The sequence below is a fragment of the Pleurodeles waltl genome, chromosome 2_2 (assembly GCF_031143425.1).
Source record: "Pleurodeles waltl isolate 20211129_DDA chromosome 2_2, aPleWal1.hap1.20221129, whole genome shotgun sequence".
Taxonomy (NCBI): domain Eukaryota; kingdom Metazoa; phylum Chordata; class Amphibia; order Caudata; family Salamandridae; genus Pleurodeles; species Pleurodeles waltl.
Genome location: NC_090439.1, coordinates 587,501,489 through 587,514,342, shown reverse-complemented (window position 1 = coordinate 587,514,342; position 12,854 = coordinate 587,501,489). Strand labels below are relative to the sequence as shown.

Below are 12,854 nucleotides of genomic sequence, written 5' to 3'. Positions count from 1 at the left end.
AGGACTGGGCTAATGGCTTGATACTTGTATCCCCATATGATGGTTATCTGCTAACTATTGGGTATGTGAAGGTTGCTCAAGTAGGAAACATTGAAATGTATGTTTAATTAGGGCTGATTGCAATCATCATGCAGTTATAAGTGCTAGACTTGTAGGGATGAAACCTTGAACCCAATGGGATAGTACTAGAGGTGGTAAGTGCTTAGGCAGACCTCGTCATTGTCAATAAGTAATGTACATGCCATATATGCCGATGCCTTAGCAATTACAGTGAAACATGGCTTAGTTGCTGCCTACATCATGTCTCAATGGTTACTTGGGGACACATCTGATATAGTGGGACAATGTCTGCTACCCTTGGCCTAGCTGAAGTGGGTGATTAGGACAGGTTTCGTTATTGTACGACTTATGAGACGTTGACGTGAAATGAATGTTGTATTTTCTCTCCTGAGGCTGCCCTATGTAGTAGAGGGAAGTGTTGTCAGTGCAAAGGCAGTAGTGTTGGTCCATGTGTTCATAATTCTTACATGTATTTACAGTCTGAGATGTATGTTGTCTGGACTTAGGTACAGGTATTCACTACTCTGGAATGGTGTGAGTGTAGGTGGTGTTATCATGTTGTGAAGTCATACTGGTGATACTGCATGTGTGGTGGTATTGTATGTGGACGATGATGTCATATGTGTGTTCCTGAAGTTCATCAGTTGTGACACTGCACTCAGTGATTGAGTATTGATGTATATAATATGTGCAATATGGGCTATTGTGGATGCACTTAGATGTATGAATAGTTGTGATATATATGTGTTTGGGGCCTGCAGATACTCCTATGTGATTGGGTCAGACTAATCACATGCCTGTACCCCAGACTTATATTCTACACATCAGATGTCCCCTGTATAGGTGTCTAACTTGTAGTGGCTAAATCAGTTTTTGGATCTATATTGGCATTGCTGTACACTGTGTTAGGTCAGCCATGTAATGTAATAGGCAGATGCTGTGTGGTGTGTGAGTGGAGTCATCTTCACTGTCATGGATATTTAACAAAGGACATGGACTGATCAGTTGTTGTAACTGTCAGCTACACTTCCAATAGGTGATAGGAGTATGGAGAGGTCCTATGTGAAATCAGGGAGTCATTTGCACTTCATCCAGGACATGATGTGCATGCAGACATGGCTTTGGTGGTGATCATGTAGATGACTCCAGTCATGCTGACTTACTTGGATTTAGATGTAGGTGTGAGGGTTGGCATACAGGGGTGGGTAGTAGTGACATGTTGTGACAAGATGTAGGAAATGTGTATTGGCACCTGAGATAGCCTAGCCAGGATATGTATTGTCACAGATGTACATGTTTACATGTGTGTATGTGAGGTATGTTAACCCTCTCTCTCCCTATCTCTCTCTCGCCCTCCCTCTCTCTCTCTCTCTATTTGTGTGCATCAGCTTTGGCAGGCGAAGGAGAAGGGGCACAGGTGAGTGGGGATACTGCTGGCCACGGGACCTGGAGTGCTGCTACCAGTGACAGCAAGGGACCCAGTGGCATGGAGGGCAAGGGAAGTGCCACAGGGAGACCGGATCTAACACATCATCTTCAGAATCCTCCTCCAGTGGACACTCCCTGGTGGTGGCGGTCCCTTCTGGGACCAGCCCAGCACCATCTCAGTCCGCCACCCCCCTTCCTATCTCCACCCTCCCAGTTGCCCGTGCCCGCTCACCCAAGAGGGTGGGGGTCTCCTTTGCCACAGGCACCTCTCTTCCTGCCCCAGTCAGCCCTGCTGCCCTCGGTGAGATTATAGACCTCCTGAGATCGATCTCTATGGGTCAGTCGACCCTCGTGAATGCCATCCAGGGACTGGCAACTCAAGTCCAGCAGATCAATGCGTTTCTGGGGAGCATTCATGGTACACTGGCTGACCTACAGAGATCCTTTGAGGCTCTGACCTCCACACTGATGGCAGCCAGTCTCCCTTTGTCTACCGTACCCCCTCTCTCCTCCCCCAACCTCTTCCCAATCCCAAACCCAGCCAAAGCACACAGACAGACAAGCATGCATCCACCTCAACATCCAAGGGTAGCGCAGACAAACACAAGCACCACAAGACCCACCACCGGCATGCACACAAGCAACACCTACCTGCAGACACACCAACATCCACTACATGCATAGATCCCCCACAAACCCCACCTTCACAGACACTACACCAGACACACCTGCAGCCACCACAGCAACAATCACTAATCCAGCCAAAACTCCTATCTTACCCACGGTCAGCACAATATCAGACCCACAGACATCCACCCCAGTCACCACATCCGCAGACACCACATCCACTGACACACCCACATGCAGCACATCTTCCATACCTGCAGACACCACCCCTAAAGACAGTCACCCATCCAGCATGGCATCTCCCAGCACCTCCTCCCCCCTCCTCCCAAGACACATAAATTCCCCCACTCACCCACCCAACAGGCACCCAGCACCCGCAAGCATTCCTCGCATGCACATGCACCCAAGACATCCACCAAGACACCTCTTACAACCACTCCCTCTCCCTCCACTGCCAAACCCTTTTGCCATGACCGCCCATGTGTCTAACAAGGTGTTCCTCTCAGAGTTTTCCATGTTCCCTACTCCTCTCCCACCCTGTGATGCCCCCAAATGGTCTGTATCCCTCACCCACCTCCTGCCCTTCCACCTCCAAGTCATCCCCTGCCCCCCTGCTAGTACCCATGCCCCTCCCCCTGCCAAGAAGTCGACCCATCACAAGTGTTCCCAGCCTTCCCCTAAACCTCACCTGAAGCCCCCCTCTCCCAAGCCCAGGCACCCGCACCCAAATTCAAGCCCAAACCCAACCCTTCATCCCCCAAATCCCTGAGGTTCCTGCCTGCCCCCTTATTGCCCCTACCCTCTGGAGGTCATATAGCAGTCATCAATCATGTAGGGGCACACAGAAGAGACATTTGTGCCTTTGGCACTTTGAACTTTGGACTGGCCAAATGGCCTTCTCTTTGTACATACTTATTTATTTATTGCCATATATATTTATATATTTTAATACACCTGGGCCAACCAGTTGGTAACATACTTGTCCTGCCTTTATTTCCACATGGCTGTATTGTTTTTGGCTGCTTTGGTTTGTATGTGTGTTACATGTTTGTGAGTGTTGGTTGTACTAGCTGTTGTGTCTGGGAAGCATGTGTGGGTGTGGCCCTGGCATTTGTCACGCTGTGATGGCTGCTTATTGTGTGTAGGATACGTTTGTGTTTGGTACATGAATGTGTATGTTGATAATTTGTGTAGGGTTTGTGTTGACATGTATAATGGTGGTGTTGTGTGCCCTTGTGTGGTTGTGTGTGCGTGCGTGTGTGGTGTGATGGGCATGTCAGAAGCGTTGCGTGTTGTGCTAGCGTGGTATGACGTATGCTTCGGTGTATGGGTGTGTGATTGTGTATATTTGTTGTCAGGTGTTGTTGTATGTAGGTAGTGTCATGTGGAGGTGTGCAATGTGTTTGCTTGCCAAAGCGTTTGTGCTGCAGTGGTTTTTGTGCAGTTGTGTGAATTGGTGGTGTTGTGTATTGTTGTGTTGGACTGTACCGGTGCTGTGTGTCTTGCGGATGGTGTGTATAGGGTATGTGTGTGTTGGCCATGGTGTGTGTAGTGTGGGTGTGCGTGGGTGTATGTCGGTGTGTGTGTGTGCGGTTATGTGTGTGTGTAGCCGTTGCCAGCCATCCCAGATGTGTATGTTGTGTGTGCGTCTGTACTTTGGGTTTTCCCTACAGTGTAAGTTAGGTGTGTGTACTCACGCTGTTGTTGTCACCACCATCGCTGGTTCTGGAGTCGTTGTACGAGCAGGAGCAGTGGAAGGACGTGCAGTTCAGGTTCCATGGCAATTCCAGACAGGTATGTGTTCCAGAAGGAGAGTGTCTCCTTTCATAGAGTTGGTTTCCGCCAGGGTTTCCGTGGTGGAAACCTTGGTGGTGTGCAGCCTTGTAATATGTCCTGGGGGAACATGGGGTCCAGTGGCCTGAAGGTGGCTATCACCGTCCGTGGCGGCATGACAGCACTGGTGGTACTGGCAGTGGTTTGGCTGTCTTCTGTTGGGAAGACTGCCATATTCATAATTGGGCAGTCTTCTCTGCTGGCCCGTTGGAGGTACGACCGCCGCCGCCAGCCTGGTGGTCCTGGTACCATCAAACTCGTAATGACCCCCACAGTCTTGAAGCTGGCAGTGGGTCTGGGACAGGAAGTGGCCATGAACCCTTTAGTGGTGGATGAGGAGTTTTTTTTAATGCCATTTTCTGAGTTTAATTGTGTTCCTTCACGAAACAGTGACATCCCTGTTTCCAACCACCTGCAGTTGTCTGTTCGCTTTTGTATGTGCAAATGGACCCTCTTTGTAACCTATTATATACATCCACATTTGTAACCTGTTATTGAAACCCACAAGTGTTTGTATGTTGCATATATGCAAAATGATTGATTAATTGTAAATAACCTTTTATCACCAATGAATTCTTCAAAATGAAGTACGTTGTTTGCCAATATAAGAAAGAAAGGTTCTCAATACAATTAGTATATATCATTTCCGTTCCAGAGTGCACCATCATGAGAATCTCATCAAGCCTCAACAATATACTCCTGAAACTCGATGAGGCCAGGTATGTGGGCTTGCAAATCTCCCCCTGTGAGGTTAGATATTGGTACCTCTCTGGGTTTAAGGAACTGGGACAGTTCCTGCTGCAGGGTAAATATATGGCATGGCAAGACATTTGTGCAAAGTGTGGGGATTCTTGTAAACGATTCTTCCTTGATTTTCAACAGATTGTCCATTTTATGAGGTCTCATTACCAGGACCGGACCCTACCCAAGATATTCATCCTTTGCCGCGGGTGCTGTTTAGGTCCAGACTTTTGGGATTTAGGAACTAGTATAGGCTGTTACGTAACCAAGTGATGCAGATGCACCTGACTGATTTCCTGGAGAAATTTGGGGAGGCTACGCAATTCTTCTCCGAGGATGATTAGCAAACTATATTACTTTTAGGCCACAAGGCCTTAAGGGCAGCTAATTTTAAAAGGATGTAGTTTTTATCACAATGGATGGCATATTATACACTGACGGCTTTCCATAGAATGTCTCCCTTGGTAGAGGACCGGTGCTTCAGATGCATGCAGCAGTGTGCCAGGGTGTGGTTTCACATCTTCTATTCCTGCCCAAGACTGGCGCTTTTTTGGCACCATCTTGTCTCACCTCTGAGCCAGGCTCTTGGTGCTGGTATAGAATGGGAACTATCTCTGGTTTTCTTTGGCTTTATTAGGCAGGCTCAGGGCTGTGTAGTGAGTAAATCAGCACACATTTCTTTTTCAATTTCCCTTTCTATAACTCGTTCGCTGAGTTCTTTCATACGAAGACTGTCTGACAAAAATGTCCAGAACAAGAATTGTAGTGCTCCTTAGGTGGCATTAGGTTTATGTTAGCACATCTGCACTTCAGCACCTGGCCATTTAGCACTTTAGCACCTGTTCAGTTAAACATTTGCTCACTTTAGCACATGTTCACTCTATTTGTCCTTTTTACATCAAGATCAGGAATCTTAGCTTACTTTTTATTTGGTTTATAGATTCTGTATATTGGGAACTTTATGTAAGATATATTTTCTCTACTTTAAAAAATCAAGATTCATTGTTTGAGCTTATCAATCTTATAGTGTGTTTAGAGCGTCCATGTCTAAAGTATTCTATAATGCATGTCATTTCTGCTCAATAAAAATATTTTTTAAAAAGCCTCTATAACACGGATTAGCAAACTCCAATTTCCGTCAGCACACACCGCCTGCAGTCTTCACTAAAGTTAGTTTTGTGACACTTTTTCCTCAAGAGAGCAGAGCTCTGAAGTGAATTTCATTTGCAAACCCTGACCTTCAGGTAAGTTTAATTTATTTCCTTTTATAAATTTTTTCCATTTTGTTTAAAAAAACAATCAAACAACACAAATAAACTGTGGCACATTCAAATTCACGTTTTATGCAACAAACACAGCAGAAGCATCTAATAGGTCGATGGCGAATTACTGATAAATTTGTGCCATCCCACAGTTCTATATATTGCATCCAATTGCTCCATATCTTTTAATTTCTTTCATTTAGTTTGGTGGCTGCTTTTCAGCTCTCATCGTGGCCCTTAGACATATGATTCCAGGTTTAGGCATTTTAGTGGGAAACTGGATGAGCCATCAGCCACTTCCCCCTCCTTCCATACATCCATGGTCAGACATCCATGTGGTGAGGGTGTGTGACCTCCTAAATTAGGCTTATGCGATACGTAAAAGGGCAGTGACATCTACTGCCCTCAGAGGTTGACTCATATCTTTTTACTCAGACAGGAGGAATAAGGTCATCAAATTAAACAATGAGACTCAATAGCCATAAACAACAACAATATACAATAAGGAGTCAGTAATTTATTTGCACCATGACCTATATGGCCATGAATCACCACATCAATTTAATAAAGTTTAACATGTATTGCCCTTATATTAACAGTGCTAAAGTATCATAAATGAAGCGCAAGTCCAAATGATATCAATGCAGAACCAACACGGGCTGTCCAAATTGTCTGAAAAATCTCAATCTAATAAGAGCAATCACCATTAAACACTCTAAAAGAATTGTTCAGAATAACAACAGAACTATCTGGGAAATAGCAACAGATTTCATTAGTTGTGCAGTTGAATCAATCACAATCAATTAATAAACATTTAATTCAATTATTGGGTCAGATATCTTAACTACCAAATTCTAATTTGAAAATCATGTGTGGGGCTGGCTTTGTCACATGCAAAAATTAAAATAAGGCAGAAATGTAATTTGGAAATCATCTAACTATGACGCTAACAAAAATTGCGGTTGGATTTCTAAGGGAATAACCTGCAAAAAAAAAACACACACACATTTGTTATACCTCTTCTAATTGAAACAGCATTGAGCAGAGTCTTCATCAGCAGAGCACAGGAACAGGAGGTTTTCAGTGATCAGCATCAGGAACATAGAAAGGGGCAACAGTTCAGTAATGTTGGACCTAAAGTATCTGAACTGTTAAAATCATAAGTAACTAGGAAGAATCAAACCTAGACTGAAAAGAATGGCACAGAACTGAAAAGGAAAGAACTGAACGGAACTGAACTTACATCACCTAAAACTTTGCATAATTGAAGTCCCAAAAGTTACTAGTTAGACTCCTGTTGGACATGCCTGTGTTGTGTGACGGTGAGCAACCAATTGAGTTACATTTCTCCTTCAATTTGTATCTTTCTTCATTCTTCTCCAAGATAGGGCCATGTTGACACTCCTCTCCGGTCGGCTGTTTCCGCAGAGTATTAACATTGTAGAAAACAGCACAGAACATGGCATTTAGCTAACATTGCTTCCTACCAAAAACTAAGGCCCATTGTTAAAACTTTCAAAAATTATCCCAAGGAAGTACAAAATGCGTGGAGTGAGAAAGCAGTAGATATCCAGTATGAGCTTTCAAATGGGATGTCTAATAAACAATGTTTGCAAAAGAATTTCAGTAAAGTCAGCATAACATCTCAACACTGTACTTGTAGAAAAATACTAAAACTTAGGCCTTTTGACTAATGCTAACACATGAAGAATAGAACAATTCTAGCATGCAAACCATATTTAGTACATTATATAATTAATCAATAATAATTTCAAATAATTATTTTGGCTCATGAATATTAATCATCTTTTGAAAGTACATGTGATTATGATTTATCAAAATACATTTTTACAGTCATTTATTATTTCATATTGAACTCGAAGTGGTGGACACCATGTCAACCACATTTTCAAACATGCATGTATTACACCTCTAGCACAATGTTTTCTAAATTAGGCCTTTTAATATACATTATGTATTACGTTTTAGTTACTCATATTTTATTAATAATGTTTGCTCTCTAACAATCTCTCCTCGGATGGCAATATGTGCCATCACAAAAGAATACTACATTAATTAGACAGTTCAAAATTTTGGTAATCATTTTGACAATGGCGGTAAAAACCGCCTACCACCGCCCGCCAAAAGACTGTCTGCCGTATTATGACCACAGCCGGATTTCCGCCAGAAGAATGGTGGAAATCCGGCTGTGACCATGCCGGCGGATGGCGGTAAGGTGGCGGTACTGCCACCAGCAGCCCCACGCCAGTAGACTGCCGCCAGCCGTATTATGACCCACATGCTGGTGGCAGCAGCGCCTGTCCTGTCTCCTTCCGGATGACCCCCTGAACACAGGTAAGTCGGGTCTCCGACGGGGGGGGTTGTGTGTGTGTGGGTGTGTGTGTGACTGTTTGTGTGTGTGTGGATGCGGGTGTATGTTGCATGTTGAATGCGTGTGTGCATGTATGGAGGTGTGAGTGCGTGTGTGTTGTGTTATGTGAATGCGTGTCTTTGTGTATATATGAAAGTGTGTGCGGATGTGTGTGTGAATGGAGGTATGCATGCGTGGATGCATGTGGGAATGGGTGTGTGTATGCATGTGTGTGTGTGTGGGAAGGGGGCGTAAATGTAGGGGAGGTGGGGGGGCTTTGGAGAGGTAGGAGGGGTGGGGGGCTAACTTGAGGGGGGGAGACCCCTACCAGTGACAGGGAAGGAATTCCCTGTCAATGATAGTGCCTAACGCCATGGTTTTCATGGCGTTAAGAAAGCCACGAAAACCATGGCGGTAGGCGGGGTCATTATCCCGCAAGCAGAACAGTGATATCCGCCGGGCTGGAGATGGATATCTCCAGAACCCGCCAATGTCATAATATGGCGATAAGTACCACCAGTCTGCTGGCAGTACTTACCGCCATATTATCGCCAACCGCCGGGGTCGTAATGACCCCTTTAGTTTGTTTAGTATATTTACAGTTAGGTTTTCGCCATTCTTTAAAATTTCTTAAATCACAAAAATATCTGCTTCTTATCTTTTCCATTTTTATTTCTTCCCTCCTCTGTTTATTTTTCACCCTTTGTATGAATCTATACAGTTTCTAAAATCCGATTATACAAATGAGACACACAAACACCATTAATAATCAATCAATCAATCAATCCATTTATAAAGTGCACTACTCACCCGTTAGGGTCTCAAGGCACTGGGGAGGGGGACGGTACCGGTCGAACAGCCACGTCTTGAGGTGTTTCCTGAACGTCAGGATGTCCTGGGTCTAGCGTAGGTGGAGCGGTAGGGAGTTCCAGGTCTTGGCGGCGAGGTGTGAAAAGGACCTTCCTCCGGCGGTGGTGCGGCGGATGCGGGGGACGGTGGCGAGGGAGAGGCTGGTGGAGCGAAGATGGCGGGTGGGAGCATGGAAGGTGAGTCTGTTGTTGAGGTAGGCTGGACCTGTGTTGTGGAGAGCTTTGTGTGCATGAGTCAGGAGCTTGAAGGTGATCCTCTTCGATACGGGTAGCCAGTGCAGGTCTCTGAGGTAGGGGGAGACGTGGTTGCAGCGTGGGACATCGAGCATGAGGCGGGCGGATGCGTTCTGGATCCGTTGCAGCTTTGTTTGCAGCTTGGCCGTTGTCCCTGCATATAGAGCGTTACCATAGTCCAATCTGCTGCTGACCAGGGCGTGGGTGACAATTTTCCTGGTCTTGACGGGAATGCACGTGAAGATCTTACGGAGCATGCAGAGAGTGTTGTAGCAGGAAGGGGAGATTGTATTGACCTGCTGTCTCATGCTGAGAGTGGAGTCCAAGATGAAACCCAGGGTGCGTGCGTGGGTGGTGTGCGAAGGTGCGGTACCTAGGGAGCTGGGCCACCAGGAGTCATTCCACGCTGAGGGGTCGGAGCCGAAGATAAGGATCTCTGTTTTATCGGTGTTTAGCTTGAGGCGGCTTGATTCCATCCAGCTGGAGATAGCGTGAAGTCCATTCTGGAGGTTGATTTTTGCAGTTGTATGGTCTTTCGTGAGGGAGAGGATTAGCTGGGTGTCGTCTGCGTAGGAAACTATGTTGATGTGGTGGGTCCGTGCGCTGTTGGCGAGTGGGGCCATGTAAACATTGAAGAGTGTTGAGCTGAGGGATGATCCCTGGGGGATGCCACAGAAGATCTCAGAAGCTTCTGACAGGAATGGCGGAAGGCGGATTCTCTGGGTTCTGCCGGTGAGAAATGACGAGATCCAGTCGAGAGCCTTGTCGCGGATTCCGGTGTTGTGGAGTTGTGTACGGAGGGTGTGATGACATACCATGTCGAAGGCTGCAGATAGGTCCAGGAGGATGAGTGCTGCAGTTTCGCCTTCGTCGAGCATGGTCCTGATGTCATCCGTGGCAGCGATGAGTGCGGTCTCGGTGCTGTGATTTTTTGGGAATCCGGATTGGGTGGTGTTGAGCGCCTTGCAGTCTTCCAGGAAACGGGAAAGTTGGGAGTTGCCGATTTGTTCAATGACCTTGGCTGGGAAGGGAAGGAGGGAGATCGGCCGGTAGTTCTTCAGGTCATCTGGGTCCGCCTTGGGTTTCTTCAGTAGGTCGTTGACTTCTGCATGTTTCCAGATTTCCGGGAAGGTGGCTGACTCGAAGGAGCTGTTGATGTTGTCGCAGAGGTGGGGAGCGATGATGTTGCTTGCTTTATTGAAGTTGTGGTGCAGGCAAGGGTCCAATGGGGATCCGGAGTGGATGGAGGCCATGGTGTTGCCGATGTCTTCTTTGTTGACGAGGTTCCAGGTGTGGAGGAGGTTGGTGTTGCTTGGGGCGTTGGGTTTGAGGGTGCCTGTGGTCTGTAGGTGGGTCTTGGGGTTGAAGCTGTTGTGGATTTCTTCTATCTTGCGGTGGAAATGGGAAATAATGGTTTCAGTATCATTCCTATAGCACCCTGACCAAGATTTCCCAACCAGTTTCTCATTTTAGTGAAACTTTCGCCTATATTTTCCTATACACTTAGTTGTATCAGGTCCTTTGACTCAGAATTCAAATTTGTCAAATTTCTAATATAGCTCTTAATTTCTTTACTGTTGTCTGGGATAAAAGTGCAACAATGTTGCACCTTGAGCATCCGACAGACTTCGCCCTCTTTTGCTGAAAGGATGTCTAATGCAAGACGGTTCTGAAGCACCATCGAACGTACCACAACCATTTCTGTATCCATAAGAAGTATTGCTCCAGAAAAATCTGTTAACATTTTGTCCACAAATGTTGACAGTTTTCAAATCTTCATGCCATTCAAAACAACTCCTACAGAAGGAATAATTGCTCCAAACATATCTCCAATTATTTCTGAATAACTTGCTCTTTTTGATCTTGGTCTTAAGTTCTCATGAGTATCATTTATGTTGTCAATATGATACATTTTAAGGAAAACCACTCCCAGGTAACAAGTTCCATACAATCCCCTAGGGAGACAATAATAATTATTTCTACTGAAAATATAATAAACACCAGGAATCGCAGGATCTTGACCATTTAGCATAAAGTCCTTTATATTCCCAAATAGAAATACATGCATTCACTTGTTCGCACAAACCTAGGTCTTGATTTATGAAAAGTTACCGCTGCCTTTGCGTAATTTTTTGACGCAAATGTGGCACAAACTTAGAAAATATAATTACATTTTGTAAGTTTGCACCACTTTTCCATGGCGCAAAGGCGTCACTAACTTTTCATAAATCAGGCCCTTAGTATCAGTTCTAGATTGAGGCCTGTATATCCAAACCTTCCCTACATGTTGGTAATCTAAAGTAAGTTTTCCTTGAATGTTAGTTACATTATATGCATGATCATTCTTATAATTGCGTTTTCCTAAACCCTTCTCAATTTTCTCCATCATTTCCTTTCTTCTATCATCAGCCTGATTCAGGAAACGTTTCTCATTTGGTGATAATAGACATGTCAAATTATTCCTGTGAGCATAAGCCGTACGAAATGTCAGTGTAGGCTCAAAGAAGCCTCCTACAATGTCTGTGTTTCTAGCTTTAGCAATACTACTCAAGTGTTGGTTAACTGGAACAAAAGAAAAGACTGGGTCAAAATTTGAGTAGTAATACTGTATGTATCCTTAGTCATAAAGCCTTGTTAATAAGACTATGTAATCCCTTCTTGTACTGATGAAGGAATTTGTGCACACACATAACATCCTCTCACATCCATAGTCTCAATATATTCATATAGCAAACAATGGAAAACACTGGAGGAAAGATGTCCGTGTGAGCTGTATAAGAGTAACTCTCATCTTTATAAAACTTGTCTAACTCAGAATGTTTAGCAGTCCCTTGTATTGGAGAAGAAGGCGTATAAGTAGTTTCAACTTTATCAGAAACACTCATGCTTATAATCAACAACACATTTAATAACACACATACAACTGCCAATCCAAAACACACACTTGCACCCATTGTTTCTATTGCGGTTGGTATTCATTGCCTGTAAAGAATTAAAAAGTGGGAGGAAAGAAAACTATAGCTTGAACTATGCAGCCACAACAAAAAACAAACATAATCTTCAGTTTTCTTTGATTATCTACAGCAGCTTTCACGCTCTCCAGAATTCGTCAAAAGTCAAAATCAGCTTTGTCTAAATCAGTTTTGAATGTCTCTTTTAGTACATCACTAACTATTACTTCCAGTCTATAATGTCTTTCTTGGTAATTTCAAAACTCAACTAAATTATGATTTCAAGTTCCAAAATGTTGAACTGGATTCTCACGGTCAAAACAAAAGAACATAAACCTGTGTTTCACTCATTAGCTGCAAAATACACCTATCCAGGACCAGAGTATCTTCGACTTGCAACTCTCTTTCTTTTTGGTTTTTGACTTGCACTTATTTCTTCTTCTTTCAAATCTGTTCCATCTGTTGTTTCTGCTTCCTC

At 44.5% G+C, this 12,854-nt stretch overlaps 1 protein-coding gene across 1 annotated transcript in view; it reads left to right on the top strand.

Annotated features, from left to right (window-relative positions):
* LOC138276821 (ethanolaminephosphotransferase 1-like) overlaps positions 1–12,854 on the top strand; it is a 355,017-nt gene that overhangs the window by 107,595 nt on the left and 234,568 nt on the right. The gene's annotated exons all lie outside the window — the stretch shown is intronic.